The sequence below is a fragment of the Lissotriton helveticus genome, chromosome 6 (genome assembly GCF_964261635.1).
Source record: "Lissotriton helveticus chromosome 6, aLisHel1.1, whole genome shotgun sequence".
Lineage (NCBI taxonomy): Eukaryota > Metazoa > Chordata > Amphibia > Caudata > Salamandridae > Lissotriton > Lissotriton helveticus.
In genome coordinates this window covers 1910986375-1911003108 of record NC_136067.1, presented here as the reverse complement: position 1 = coordinate 1911003108, position 16734 = coordinate 1910986375, and positions in this window count along the sequence as shown.

Here is a 16734-nt window from a genome sequence, read left to right as displayed (position 1 = left end):
AGTTTTACTCAGTAAAACACCGCAAAGTGCCAGAAAAGGTCTGCCACACTCTGCGGATTTCCGCCAGTGACGGAGACAGTGAAGTCGCGATACTCACACTGATTTTTAGCACCGGGAGATTTGTCCAGCTGCTGCTGGTTTCTGCTGGCTCGAGTACACATTCTACACAAGCGGCAGCTTCCTCAACGCGAATGGCAGATTTCTCAACGCAAGCGGTTTTGACCTGCCGTGACAGCCCGCGATGAGAAATCTCACTGGGAGAAGGTCTAAAGTGTCACTTAACTGAGTTTTTCGGACCTCTGCACTCCACGCAGAGCACCAAGTGGGCAAAACACCGTGAGCTCCGCCAGCAGAGCGGAATTCTTTGCTCACCCTTAATGGAATATCATCCATTTTACAAATATTTTTTTATATCTATTAATTTCGATTTTTGCATAATACTTAACGTGACACTTGCTGGCTACTTCAGAGAGCTCATGTTCTAACAATTTGTATGGGACTCTGTGGTTCTGTTCATGGGAGACATGTTCATAATTGGGCATCGTGGTGCCATCAACGGTTTCACCTGGTGACAGGCACTGGTTTGGTGTGTCTTTGTGGCTGTTGAATACACAGAAATGTTTGCTTGTATATGGTTCTTTCATTAAGAAGGAATAGATTGAAAATAACCCGGAAAGAAATTAAAAAAAATTAAACTAAAGAAAAAATATCTGTTTTCATTTTAAAAATATTGTAATATTTCTTCAAACAACTATAGCATACGGGAGATTTCGCAGCTTTTCTGAGACCTGGGTGGGGACTCCTCTGGTTCATCTCCCCTATGTTGTCTGCATCAAAGAAGCAAATGCTGTTGGTGGGGCTGGAAACGTAGCACAAGACTATTCACTGCAGTGGCTGCAGTCGCACCTGCAAGCTCTGTCAGTTCTTACCAATGACCATACATGGTCTTGGGAGGATGGAGCTTGGCTCTCCAGATATTGAAATATTTAATTTAAATGTCAATACAATGGGCCCAATCCAAACAATGTTTACACTTCAGGTGCTCAAATCTCCACCTAAAGTTGAATATGTCTGAAACTATTTCACAGAATCATGATCAGTGGACGATCCTGGCGATGCTTGTAACTTACGACAGGTGAGAATCCTCAGGTGTGGAGAATGTTCTGCGATCATATACTTAGGGTCAAGAGTACGAAAAAATATGTTGAGACGGATCAATAGGTTGGTCATCCGGATGAATATTTGGAGTAAATGTGCAAATATGGTGAAAGAGTTCCCTCACAGCAACTTATGTCATCATATTGCATGGGAGGAATTTGAAGTGATTTTCAGAAACAGAAAAACATCCTAGGGAAGAAAAAGAAAAAGTGTTATATGCATATTCCCACAAGACTGATTCCATTATATTGTCAAATTGTCAGCTTATGAAGAAATCATGGTATAAAATTTCCATGAGGACATTCCGAATAAGTGAGTATGGAGGGGGACACATTTGCATTTAATAACCATATTTATTCCTAAAACAAATAGCTATTTTCACATTTAAGATCAGCTTTGACATTCACAAAAAGTGGTTTTGTGCATGAAAAAAAGGTTTAGTCACATATAGATATTTTTATAAGGAATTCTTCTACAAGGGGCATGACGTCCATGTTCCAGGTTGGAATTACCATGGATGTTGTTTTGAACAACCCGAATAGTACTTTTCTGTTGGCATTGACAAACTTGTTCCTATCACAGTTCCTCTTTGGAATTGGTTGGAGATTTACACCTTTCTACGGTAAGAGTATTTTTTTCCATGGTGAAAATGGAATTTGAAGGCATTTCTTGTCTGTGGAAAAAAATGTGAAGTTGCGCTCAAGTAAAGCCATTATATTATTACGTGCAATTTTATATTATGGACATTTACGGTTCTGACAATCGTACTCATAAGCGTAGTATAAATTCATAAGCCTTTCCATGAGTATTCCAGGAAAACTGTGGCTGGCAGATACTTCCAAGAGTAGTCTTGGACAACTTGGTAATTTTCAAAATTCGTAAATCTCCATCTATGAGAAGTAGAAAACCTGCAACTATAAAGTTACCTTTTTTGAGAATTGGACTAAGAAAGCGTACATTTCCTACATTTAAATTAGCGTTGCAAATACAGCCCTATGAATTTGGCTTAAATTATGAATCTTTTTAAGTGCCTGAATAAATGTGATTTATTAAAGCTGTGCAGAATGTGGTTCCACAATTTAGTGCCTTTTAAAAACTATGTGGCTAGAAAGCTTTAGTCAATAATACCCTGAGGTCCTGGCACATGGTCTTAGTGAGTTTATTTATATTATTGCTTTTTTTGGACTCTGTGCAGCAGTCTTCTCTTGCAGTGTGGTATTAAATTGCAATTTCCCCTGATGCAATTGTCCCATGCAATAATTCAGGGCATGCAGAGTTTATAGTCACTTCAAGCTGTGGTTTTATTATATGTGTTCAACCTCCGACTGTTCAAAAGCAACTTAAAATAATCTGTCTCGAGCAGCATTTGTGGCTAACTGAGGAAACTTTTGAGTCTGGTTTCACAGAGCAGCTATTACCAGATCATTAGATCACCAGAAAAAGAGCTTGAAGAAGCTTTGCGAAGAGAGGGGTTTGGCGTTGCCCATATGTTGGTTGACCTGAGTACAGCATTTGATTCAGAGGAACTTTGCCCAAAATAGTCCTTGTTACCAGGCAACCGAAACCGGCCATGGGAAACTGCTCAGCCAGCCCGGGGGAGGAGGGGTTGTTAGGGCCAAGCTGTTTGCTAGGGCTAGTTGAGGCACATTTTGTTACAGGGGGGCGATATTGTCGGCCCCGGTAACAAAAAAAGGCCCCCAGGGGCCCCAAACCGGCCCCCACCATGGCGGTCCACCTGTGAAACACCCAGTGCCTGCTACGGCCACTCCGGTCCTGCTTGTTACACTGCTATGTGCTATGAAGGGTGTTCCCTCACCTAAAATTGTTATGTGTTTTTAATTATATTGCTGTCTGTCCAAGACCCTCTTCAGTGTTCAAAAAGCGATCTCATCTTCACTGTCCCACTATAGAGTCACACTCCAAGGCGCGCTCCAACTGTGAGGCCCATGATGTCATGGTTATTCCTGTTCCTGGAGGAGCACTGCAATGCCATTAAACCAAAATACGGGCCTGCCTTGTCTCTTCACATCTCTCTGTGCTCCTTATAAACAATACACTGCTGACATGGGCCTAAACACAGATCGAGGGCATAGGGTCGAGCTTCAATGCACTATGCATTCCAAATCCATTTAAGTAAAGGGGTCATTCTGATCAAGTCTGACACAAAACCAATACCCACTTCTTGATGGATAATATAAGGGGGTATTGATTGTGGGACTGAGAGCAAGCTTCTTAAAAAATGTGTTTTCGACTATTTGAAGCTCTTCAGCATCCTTGTATCCTCAGATTTCAGAGCCATAATTTGAAATAGCGATGCTTTTTGCTCTATATATATTTAACATTGTTTACAAAGGCTTTGCTCTGAGGCTGCGCACAAAATCAAGCACAGCCCTATCGACCTGACCATGGCATTTCTCTTTGCTTTCCTTTGCGGTACCCATATATTCCTATCGTCAAATAAGACCCAAGGTACGGGAATGTATTTACCCTAGTTATTTAATTCCCTTCGCAATAATGTGTTTTGGGGTTTCTTGGTTTAGCACCCATAATCATAGTGTGGGATTTAAAAAAAAATAACATGCAGATCCAATGATCCCATGAAGTCAGCAAAGGAGCTCAGGAGACACTGAAGGCCCATCGCTGTCCAGGCTAACAGAGGAGCGCCTTCTGTGTATAGGAGCCTTACAGGTATTTGAGGGAGATACCACCTCTGAGCCCTGGCCTCTTTTGTGTGGAGTTCCACAGGGCTCTTCTTTAAGCCCAACGCTTTTTAACGCCTATATGGCACCACTGGCAGAGATCATTCAGCCTTATGGAGTGAACATCGTAACATACGCTGATGGTACTCAACTAGTGGTTTCACTCAATCATCCTGTCTCATCCACACCCCGCCTCCATACCTGCCTTGAAGAAGTGGCTAAATGGATTAATTATTCCTATCTTAAATTGAGCGGGGAAAAGACTGAGCTTATGATTCTTGGTAACCCATCACTATTTAGACCAATTGAGATGTGGCCGGCCATAATGGGATCAGTACCCATTGCCAAAACAAATATAAAGAGTTTGGGGTTCTGGCTGGACTCAGATCTCACACTTAAAGTCCAAGCCAGGAAGGTAGTCGCTGCCTGCTTTGGCATGCTCCGAATGCTACGCAAAGTACTTTCTCTACTTCCTTTTCAAGCCAGGAAAACTGTAGTGCAAGCGCTTATTCTATCTCGCTTGGACTTCAATAATGCACTCCATTTGGGTGCTCCAGAGGCAGTACTTTCCAAACTTCAAATGATTTAGAACTGCGCAGCAAGAACCCTTATGCGAACACCCTATCAACAGTCAGCCAAATCTGCCATGAAAGCTTTACATTGGTTGGCCATTCGGCAGAGAGTCCACTTTAAAGCTGTCTGTATTTCTCACAAATTGCTTTGAGGGAAGGGACCCAAGATCATTTCTCCTTTAGTCAAATGATATCATCCCAATAGGCCTTTACGATCGGATGAACAGCACCTAGCCTTTGTCCCAAGGATCAAAAGGGCCAGAAGTGGAGGTCGCCGTTCCTCCTATAATGCCGCCAAGCTCTGGAACTCTCTTCCTCTTCAGCTGCGGAAAGAAACTAACCATATGACCTTTCCCAAGTTGTTGAAAACCTGACTCTTCCCTAGATAGATCTCAGAAGCTTCTTTCATTTTTAGCGCTGGGATGCCCATGGGTAGCCATGCGCTCTGTAAATGTCTCTTCTATTCTAGGAGCGCTGGTATCAATCGATCCCCCAAATGTGGAATATCCTTGCTAGCTCTGCCCAAAACAGAGACTAATTTGTTTATATAAATGGACCAAAATGTATCCCTGTCTAGCTCCCCTTATAATACGTATCCCTTGCGTATGATTGCCCATTTGATCAAACCTTTACGTTGGTCGAGAGGTCCGTATGTAGGTCAGATAAAAATTTGACAATGTTTTTATCCATGCCCATTGAAGACAGCAAGCCCCAGAGTTTGGATCTGTTCACTCAGTCAAAGGCAGAGGACCGATCCATAGAAGCAAGGTGTAGTGTCCCTTTCTTAGTTATGGGTATATTTCCCTGCTAATCGATGCAGGTTGAGACACTGATCCATGGCACCCCTGCCTTTCCTGAAACTATATTAAAGGTTTGACAGAACATTATGCTGATTGATCCAATCTGCCAGTTTGCTGGGAACTACTCTGCCTAATTCTTTAACAGCTGAGTCAATCAGTGATATGGGCCTATAGCACCTAGGATCTCCCCTCTTTAAAAAACTGGGATAATAATTGACTTGGACCAAGAACTAAGCAGCCCATATTGACACGCCACATTAAAAACATTTGATAATATTTTTTACCATAATGTTATATTCATCTTGAAAAGATCAGCAGGGACCCCATCCAGCCCAGGGGCTTTATTGCTTGTCATTTGGGCAATGGCTTCAGTTACTTCTTTTTCAGAAAAGATCAAGTAGTAAGCTGCAACCATGGGAGGTGACCCTGTGGGTCCCTGGTCTAACAAATCACCATATATGTGTTTGAAGTGGTTAAACCACTGCTCCTCCTTAATGTTACATTCCACAGTGATACCACTAAGGCCAGTGAAAAATGGCTTGTTAATAATATCCCAAAACTTTGCACCGTTTTTAATAACATTCAGAGACAACAGATCATTCCATGCTTCCTGTTTAATTTCTGTTTTGCGAATACTTAGAGCCTGCTTATACGCTTTCCTAAAAGCAGCTATTAAAATTCTCTCTTGGCGTTTTTGTTTAATTGCAGAAAGTAACTTTCGATGTGCAGCTCTACAGTTATGATCAAACCACCTTTCACCATTATTAGAAAATTCCTTATTAGGGTATGAGAGGGCGCTGGCCACTTGCTTGCATATCCTGTTGTACGCTATAAGGATCTCTCCTCCCACTTGCCTGCCCTCTTGGCATATGTCTATCTCATTCCCAACAGTATTGAATAAGTCGCTAAGAAGAAGATCCGGTACTACCTTGGACCATTTGAGTCTACGACTGGGATAATTAAGTATGTGTGTGAAAGTTAATGTGAGAAATCTTATGTTGTAAATGGTGACTTACTGATTTGTGATAAACCAATACTGAGAGGGATCTATTATGTGTGCAGTACGACTGCTTATTTCAATTTGCCACACAATTAGGATGAATCATGTTATCTTGCATTAGTATTTTCTTGAGTCTGTAATGTGAGTGCAGAGAAGGATGCAGTAAATATGAAGAGAGTGAAACGTGGGTTTGGGCTGATTGATGTGAAAATTTGACATTTGTCTACACCTGTGCATTGGCTTCTAATAATTCTGAGCAATAAGGGCAATGATAATGCAAAACCGGTTATTGCGAGATATACTTCTTGTGAAGGAAGGCACTATTTGCAAGGTACTAACGGTAAAATAATGATCTACCTTCATACTTGATAATCCTATGGTTATTAACCCATAGGTACAAAACATCGCTAATCTTTCTCAAGAAATTCAAGCTTTAGAGCCTGCCATTTGCGAACCGGTAGGTTCTTGGTTTAGTGAGATAGGGAATATCTGGTTCCTCTTACTAAACTTTTTTGGGTGTCTGTTTAAATATTGTTTGTGTAAGGTAGAAAGAGAATCATTCAAATGAAAGAGAGAAGAGCTTGAAATGGAGAATGTTAAAGATTGTATTTACAACCACTTAAAGTTGATGGAGGAATCAACTCGGAAGAAGCAGAAAGGGATGCAGACTGTGTTACAATTTTGCCTAGTTGAATCTTCTTAATTGTTTTAGTTTTAACTAGATCTCAGTTTAAACACAAACACTGTCTTGTTCAAAAAGGAAGTCACCCCTGGCACTCATGTCATGTCCCCCTGCCCATCATCTCTCCTTGCAAGCTCTGCAATCACATTGACAAGCTAAGGCAATGTGATGTTTAATTTTCATGTGCTGTGATTTGCTGATGAAATGCTGCATATGCTCACACTACTGTGAGTCTGTAGATTCTGTAGTTTTATGTGGGGAAATGTATTAAAACCATACATTTTAGGGGTGACCCAAAAAACTTTCGTATTCTAATATGGAAGCTTTCCCAGATTTGCAACTCACTTAGAATGTTGAATATTTTCTGAGTTTTGCATTCACTGTATATCTAACATTGAAGGCATGGATTCTTTTCAGCTTTATTTTTTATTTTTTGTAATTAAACATTTAACTTTCCATTGAACTGGTGCTTATTTATTTAGTGGACATAATCTATTTCATTTACTGAATTTATTTGTATTTTCCAGATTGTTATGCTGTAGGAAGTGCCTTAATGTGTGGACACCAAGTTTAACACTGTCTCCTATCTCGTGAATGTGGCCATTTTGGATGGGGTAACATTTTGGAGTGTCTAAAATTCCAGGGTTTCCTGCGCCCACAGCACAGTCTGTCGCTGTCAGAGCAAAACGCAGGTCTTGCGGCAGCTTTCCTTTGACAGTTGATGGAGGCTGTCATTGGTGGCATGAAGATCAGGTCCTGCTGGAGATCTGTGCTGGCGGCTCTCACTGGTGGTCGTTTGTCGGTCGGAAGAGGTCACTCATCGGTCCTGAGGAGCTCAAAAGTCCTATATCTTCAACTTGAACTCAGGAAGAGTAAACTCTGATGCCAGCCATGCGTCCAGGACCTGGAGGTGGGCTCCTCTAGGAGATCAAGATTCACTCCAGCAGTGGCCAGCACCACCATTCAGGCAGGTCCAGTTGGTGTTGGTCAACTTGGAAGTTGCAGAGTCACCTCTGGAAGGTTGATGTGTCCCTATAGATCAAAAAGCAGGTCAGCCAACTGACCCTTAGAGACACTTCTGGGGAGCTGGGGTTCAAAGCAACCAGATCTAATCTTCCTTCAACAGGCAGTGCTTCATGTGCCTTCCACAAGTGCAGGAATGTTCTAAAGGGAGACTCTGAAGGTGTCACTTTTATCCCCAGTGCCAGCCTTTCGGTGGGGGATGCCCCATTTGACCCGTTCCTGGTTTGGCTTCAAACATTCTAGGTTAACAAAGGGCTGGCATGCCTATGAGTGAGCTGCATTTGGCAGTGGGAGGACAGATAGCTCTTAAAAAATAGGAAGGGGGTGGGCAAGCCCTGAGACTACACTTTGAAGCTCAGGAAGCACCAAATACAAGAGCAACACCCTGCCACCAACCAAAGCCCTTTTGTCCCCATGTCTGGAAGGATACACAGAACAGCACACAGGAGAGCCATTCACAGTCATGTGACCCTGGACACTGGATAAAAGGCATATTTGGTTTAGGCAGAAAAATTTCACATTTCTAAAAGTGAATTTCAAAATAGTAAATACAAATCCAACTTTACCATTTAGGAAGCACTCTACCACGGTTTAGCAAGGAAACAGTGCCCAGATTCCTAAAGGTCAACAAAAATGGCTTCAGCAAAGGAAGGCAAGGGAAAGGAAAATTCTGGGTTGACCCGGCACAGAGGGACTTGTCCAAGTGGTAGTTTTCATAGAGTGCTTCCGTTGTTTCCAAACACGTGGTTCTGTTCTCAGCAAACATTTGTTTTGAACTCCATGCTGCCCAAGTTACAGATTATTGCATGTGGAGTTTTCTACATTTCTTTATGCTGCGGCTCCTCTGCAGGACCGTTTGTGGTGTTTCTGCATTCAGGCTAATATGTATTCAGGTTTCTTAGCATGTTCCTGCTGTAACTTCCTCCTTTTCATGCTTCGAGTTGAGATTTTGGTCATACTTGAAGTTTCAACGAAGTACTGACCTCCATACTTCTTGTATCATTTCTAGTCATCGAATTTCCAGTTTACTCTCTTTACAATCAGTTTTCTTCCTCTCCTCTGGAGAAGTGAGAAACTCCTTACATATTGAACTTTTGGTGTGCTTTTTCAGCTTCATAATCTTCTAAATGCAATCATTTCTTCTTCTGCAGAAGCAGATGATGGTCATGGAATGTTCTCTTCAGCTTTCTCTGCCATGGCTCAATTGTATAATGTAACTGTGACTTTGAGGTCTCCTGCTCTTCAGAAAATAGCAGAGATGCCATTTGCTGTGAAACAACAGTTTCAATAAATGGAAACCTCTAAACTGCTTTAAAGGTATCAAAATCCATGGTCTTTGCCACAAGCCTGTAGACATTAGAAGGAAGTTCTGCTCTTGTAGCAAGGTGTGCCATACTCAGGGTCTCAGGTTCCAGACCACGAACCCTGTGTTCGTTTTAAAAATGTCTCGGATCACTCAGAGTGCACTCCCTAAAACACAATCTGACACCTATCCCTTTTCTACACCAAAGATTTCAAGTGGATATAATGAATGTTTATATATTTGAGAGGGCTTTAAATCCAGTGCATGGGCTCACAACACCCAAATCATGAGTATAGTCGTTGAACTGTGTGCAAAGTCCATAAGATCCAACAGGAGACCCAACTTGGTCCCATACGTTTTCAGGGCCGGTGGGTGACATTTGAAAGTGGTGAGGCGCAAAGTGAGTTGCATACAGCACCGTAGCGAGCGAGCGCAGCAAGCGAGCCCGAACCCCAAAAGGTGGGTTTAGGGGGATTAACCCCCCCAAGAAAATTTTGAAAAAAAAGAAGAAAAATCGTGCATTTTCAAGCAAATTTGAGAAAGCAGGAAGGTTAATAAAGCAATTGTGAAAGTGCAGTTATTACATTAATAGATGGGTAAAATAGGTAGCTGCTTATTCAGTATAACCACAGAGTGTTGCATAGGAAGGCCTGCAGAACTCACCCTTCGGACGGTCTCACTCAAACATATATTCCCCCCCTGTCACCATCATCAGTCATGGCTTTCACCCCTCCGCCGCTCCCTCCACTGTGTCACCCTCATCTCAGGTGAATGAAAGAGGGACTTTAGTCTCCAAGCACAATCCATCCTTTACCACTGGCATGATGTGTAGTCGATGGAGGGTGGATGGAGTGTGTCGAGTGGTCCCAACCTTTATAACTGACCAAAGGATTCTGCACATAATTCGTTTTTACAAAATGTTATTTTTGTCATATGTGTATAAGAGTCTGCAGTGAATAGTGAAGTGAGGGAAACCTATGGTTTCCATGAAGAAGGAGGTGGGGGTCACCCGTGGGCGGTAGAAGATACTGAACCGTGGGCAGGAGGATCCACCCCAGACGGGGACAGAAGTGATCATATTTGTCATTTCTACTACACAGTGCAGTCCACAGGCTGAACTGAGAGCTGAGCACCCAGCACACAGGCGCTCACGGCACCAGCCTCGGACAGGAAGCAAAGGAGCAACAACACACAGTTGTTTGCAAATCAAAAAAAAAGCGTTGTCCTTTGTGCCATCTTGAATAAATCAAATAAAATACCCAACTTGCAATTTTTGCTTTTCGACCATCGGATCGTCACGAGAAGGACGAGCAGATAAATACAACCAATATCTAATATTCTTCGAGGCAAAGTGAACGAAAGGGCGAATATTAATATTTTTAGAACTTAGACGATTCGTACATTATTTCATCATTTTTCAGGTGTTTTAAAAGGTATTTGTTTGGGAGAAAACAGATCTACCAGCAAACGAGACCACCCATTTAAAGATCTGCTGTAATTAGGTCTTTACATATACGTAGCATATAAATAGCAGAAAAAAACACCAAGAAAGCTAAGGAATGGCAAGAGAAATCACTGAAAATAAAAATAAAAGGCAAACAAAGGGACATCCTGTTGTATGTTCTCACTCGATGGGAAGAGTTAAAGCAGGCCTCAAAGACCTCTAGAACTGTACAGACTGAATACAGCGACCATAAAACCGTGATCCAGGGCTGCGTTCTAAAACTCCAAGGGCATCTCGTGATTCGGATGGTAAACCTCAAGCCACCAATCTTCGGCACACTAGCTTCTTATGCCCCATGGAAAAGGTTTATTAGCATATGCAGTGGGTAAATGTAAAAGCAGAATTATTAATATAATAACACCAACAACCACAGCGACAGAGCCAGGGGGACTGCTAAGCAGTTATCATGAAGGGATTTCCTGGCAATGCAGTTTATTTTTGGGAGTTATCTACATTCGTTTTGCAAATTAATGTGCTCTGTTCGTGGCCATGCATTAAAAATCATTACCATAAATGTCGGGGGAGAATGCAGCATCCCACAGACTCTGGTACAGCTTGTTAAGTGCTAATTATTTCTAGCTTTATCTATGGCATGGGTACTCACTAACTCTCTCTCGGGGGCCAAATATACAGTGTGGTTTGTGTCCGAGGGCCGCACCGGTGGGGGCAGGGTCAGTGGGGGAGGGGGCGGACTAGATCAACAAAAAAAAACTATGACCATGAGGTTGATCACAGGTCCCTGCTGCAGCTGCTGCACATGCCTTCATCCACTGAGCCGCCAGACCTGGCATACACACATCTCCCTCCCTCCCTTCCTCCCTCTCTCCCCCTCTCACTCCTCCTCTCACTCACTCCCTCTCTCACTCACTCCCTCTCTCACTCACTCCCTCTCACTCACTCCCTCTCTCACTCACTCCCTCCCTCTCTCACTCCCTCCCTCTCTCACTCACTCCCTCACTCACTCACTCACTCTCTCACTCACTCCCTCTCTCACTCACTCCCTCTCTCACTCACTCCCTCTCTCACTCACTCCCTCCCTCTCTCACTCCCTCCCTCTCTCACTCACTCCCTCTCTCACTCACTCCCGCTCTCCCTCACTCCCTCTCTCACTCCCTCCCTCTTTCACTCACTCAACTCCCTCCCTCCCTCACTCCCTCTCTCACTCCCTCTCTCACTCCCTCCCTTGTTCCCTCGCTCCCTCTCTCTTTCACTCTCTCCCTCCCTCTCCCTCCCTCCCTTTCCCTCCCTCCTTCTCACTCCCTCCCTTGTTCCCGCTCCCTCCCTCGCTCCTTCCCTCTCTCTCTGTCTGTCTCTCTCACTCCCTCTCTCACCCTCTCTCTCTCTCTTGCTCCCTCTCTCCCTCCCTCCCTGCCTCTCTCCCTCCCTCCCTCCCTCCCTCTCACTCCCTCTCTTGCTCCCTCTCCCTCTCACTCCCTCTCACTCCCTCTCTTGCTCACTCTTGCTCCCTCTCTTGTTCCCTCCCGCTCTCCCTCTCCCTCCTTCTCTCCCTCCCTCTCGCTCCCTCTCTCGCTCCCCCTCCCTCTCTCCCTCTCTCGCTCCCTCTCCCTCTCGCTCCCTCTCCCTCTCTCGCTCCCTCTCTCGCTCCCTCTCTCCCTCCCTCGCTCCCTCTCTCCCTCCCTCTCTCCATCCCTGCCTCTGTCTGTCTCTCTGTCTCCTTCCCTCTGTCTGTCTCTCTCTCACTCTCCCCTCTCACTCCCTTCTCTCACTCCCCCCTCTCACTCTCACTCCTTATCTCCCTCTCCCCTCCCTCACTCCCTCACTCCCTCGCTCTCCCCCTCCCTCTCTCTCTCCCCCTCCCTCCCTCTGTCACCCTCTGTCATCTCACCCTTCCTGCGTGTCAGCTGGGGCTGAGACAGCTTCCAGGTGCTCACCCACACAAACACACACACACATAGCTGCACCCAAGCACTTCGCAGGTCGTTAAAGGCCATTGACATGCTAATAAGGCTTTGTTGTATTTCACCTCATCGTAGGCCCCTGTAAAAAATAAATGTGGTTGCATTTATGAATTTCATAGTCCCATCTAGGTAGGTATAAGTTGACCTAGCCTTGATTCACAACTTCAGTTCAGGTGTCTGTTACTAACACAACATGTATGAATACATTACCATTATATAAAATGAATGCTCAGTCAGGGGTCGCTTGACTAAACTAAAGTGTACATGGTAAGTGGAGGATCTCCTGTGCATCTTTACCTGGTATGTCGCAGACCCAACGTTGGTGCTCTATGACGAGGTAATATTTTATGCGCCATTCCACAGAACCGCGGGTCTCCCATCTATGCAGTGTGCAGAAACAATAGTGTAGTATGCCTGCAGCCTAGCGGTGCACCTGCCCAACACATGTGTGCTCCGGGGGCGAGACAACCAAAGAAAGTGGCGAAATGTTAAACTCCATATAGAAGCATTTACTTCGCCAGTGCAAAGCTTGTAACTGTTGTACAATCAATATGCGAAGTGGATGCATAAGCGGAAGCTGAGAGCAGTGTTGCCGAGAATGACCAAAGGTGACGTCATTGAGGAATATGTAGCATACAATGCTGGAATGTTGTTGATATTTAACGCCTGTATGCGCAGCGCAGCTACCATATACTCTGCCTTAGAAATAGCGGAGAGAGTGTTGCCTGACAGAAATATGCATAGACAAGACCGCAATGCTCCCAAAGTCTGTTGTAATGATTATTATCAAATGTATATGTAGTTCCTAATTAATGAAACCAAAATACCAATCTGGAGACCTTAGCGGACAAATAGTCATTCCACTGTAGTTCGGGAATTAAGAGCTCATTATAAACGAAGCTACGTTGCTCCAGAATGTTTCTGCTTGAATATTGGAGATGGCCGCGGCTGTTTCTCGGTTGTGTTAATTACTGAAACATGTGCACTTTACAATCCTGAAATTTGCTCAAGTGACCGGGGTCAAAAATGATGAAGCATGCAGCGCAGGCCATTGTGCGCCATAGTTAGGAATGTGCAGTCATGACGAGGCATTGCAAAGATGTAACAGTTCTGTGACTCACATCAGCCATTCAATTTCTAAGCATGGCCTACTTTAAACCAGATTCGCTGCAGCTTTTCAACCAGTGGGGTTTTGTTGTACTTTGATACTGTCTTTGGTTAATCGTTTTAATCTCCTCCTCATCTCCCCCACGCCCCCAACCCACAGCCCCCGTCGGCTCAGTTGCAGGAGTGCAGTATAAAATGAGGGGTGAGCTAATGGCCAGAGCTGCCGACTATGACAATGAGGAACCAGCATAGAGTCCCCGTGTCGGCTCAGTATCGTGTGATCCTGGGCAAATCACTTAATCTCTCCGTACCGAAAAAAGTGAATCTTACCTTGTGTGATTGGAGCTCATGTAAAACGCTCCAACGCTGTCGGGTCCGTTTGTGTATTTACATCTTTATCAGGGCAAAAGTCCTAAAAAAATAATAATAATAATAATAATTGGGGGGGGGGCTAACCAAGTTAGTAAACATGTAAATGGTATCACAAGCAGCCGCCAGCGTGAACAGTGGGTGCCCGATTCCCTCAGAATCCCTTACGAATGCGCTCTACTGGGCCATCCGCGGCCTCCCCCTCCTTCACTCGGTCTCGACTCTGCTCCGTCCGCCCTCATATGCTGGCCTGCCCTGCCCATGCCCACAAGCGACCTGCACCTACCATCGAATCTTCTGTGACTTCTGTCTATCTCGAATCGATCCTGACACTGTCTCTACTCGAGTCAACAACGTCTGCTGCTGCTGCCTGTGGCGACTGGCGACGACAGACAGCCCCCGCCCCTACACTAGAAACGACAGCAGCACGAATGGCCAATCACTGCATGGCTTCACATGCTGAAGTCACACAGTGATTGGCCATGATTAGTCCAGTGTGCCACCCACGCGCGGCATCCAATAATGGATTGCCATCCCTTCAGCGCGGTGGACCAGCCAATCCTGGTGCTGCATGCAGCGCTAGGATTGGCTAGGGGGGCACACTGACTCCTCGCCCTGGCACCTTTCATACCACGGGGCCTGGCTAAAGCAGCCCCCTGGCCCCTTCGGTCTGTCTAGGCAGTTTCAGTCTCTAACGCGCATGCTCGGGCTCGTTGCAGCCCTAAATTCCTCATGCGCAGAGACATGCTGTGCTGGCCTGCTGCAGTCTACAAACTGTCACTCAGCAGACCAGCCAGCCAGCCCCACCCCCTGCACACTCCCTATTCAATCGGGTGTGTCCCGGAACAGGGAAGCGCTGCGCGAATAAAATTCAAATCACTTTAAAGTATGCTGCTCTTGTCGGGTGCGTCCATCCAGGCTTAGTGGGGCTACGCCCCTACGCCCCAATGGACGCACCGCTGCTGCATGCGGGCGCACAGAAGACATTTTCTGCAAAAGGTGGGGTTCAGTGACTTTGGTATTGTGTACTGGGAGAGAGCGGCTGGCATGATTTCACTCTTCACTGCCCTGAACGAGGGTACATACATTAGTGAGGTGCCGCGGGGGTCTCGGCTCTTCTTTCTGTTGAACGTATCTCTAATCAGCAGCCCACAGGAGCCTGGCTAAACATTTTATATTCGGAGTCTGTGGACAATGGCATGCAATCAAACAAGGCTTCATAAGTCCTTCAATTCGCTCACAGTCTTCAGAGTTCACAGCCTCACAGTTCAGTTCACAGATCCTCCATCAACGGCTGTCACAACAGAAATCTTTCTAGCTCCTCTACACAATCAAATAATTCAGGTCTTTGAACCCAAGTCTGGGTTTGTAGGCCCTGAAAGGATGAAGGGAGAAAGCTGCCTTTTTAAAATGTGGGTGCTCAGGCTGACCACAAACCCAGGTTTGCAAATTATCCTCATACTAGGGATCGAAATATTCCAATACTTTACAGTTCAAAGCCCACCCGGTGCATTTTAAAATACTAATTTCTCAAAAACTACTATACGGATTTACGCCAGACCAAGTAAAGTCACTTCTCTTCATAAAGTTTGCTGCCAATTTTGCTGTGATTCAGGTCAGCGTTTTTTTATAGGAGAGAGGGAATGTTCCTCTTGGCAGTTAAAACAGGAAACACTGTTTGTTTGACTCTCTCTTTATTGCCCCTGATAGTTTAGTACAAAATGTGGCATGTCACACCTAAACTAGAGTTACTTTTTTGGAATGTTACATGCAGTTTCATTAAACCGTCCAAAGTTATGAGCAAAAATAAAATCAAATTTTCACTTAAAACTCACACCTAACTGCTACAGAGTGGCTTAAGGCTAGCTTAGCAGAAAGCATGAAAGTGCTTTCTGAGGCAATTTCAATAAAACATAAATTCAAACTGAGAAAAACACAAAGCCAAGTTAATTAAAAAAGCTTAGTCAAGGTGATCATTATGTGAGAATCAAACAGAAATCAATATTAATACAAATGGCTTTATATCCAGGGAACGGTTTGAAATTGAACACAATGAAAAACAGAACGGGAAATAGTGAGATGGTTGGAGGGAAATACATGAATTTAATACACAGAGTAATCATTACTAAATGTAAAAAATGAATTTTAATTAAAAATGCAAAGGGGAATGCTGTGTATATTGCACAGGCTTAATACGGCATCTGGTATTGCTAAAAGTTAATGTAGAATTCTGCATTGTGGAAGAATAATTGACAAGGAAACATTGACTTTAACTGTAGAAGTATATCTTCTTGTGAGGAGTAGCACTTATTTGCTGCTGAAGAGAAGAGTCAAATTCAAGTAGGAATATATTATGTGTTTGTATGATGGAGCAGATGGAAAATAAGCCTGGGCAGAGTTCTCAGAGTTTTACCCTGTAGAACACTGCAAGTGCCTGAAAAACTCGGCAGCGCTCTGCGGATTTTCGCCAGTGACGGAGACAGTCAAGTCCCGCTGCTCACACTGATTTTTAGCACCAGTAATGTGTCTCACTGCTGCTGCTTTCTGCTGGCTCGAGTAGACATTCTACTCAAGGGCAGCTTCCTCAACACGAATGGC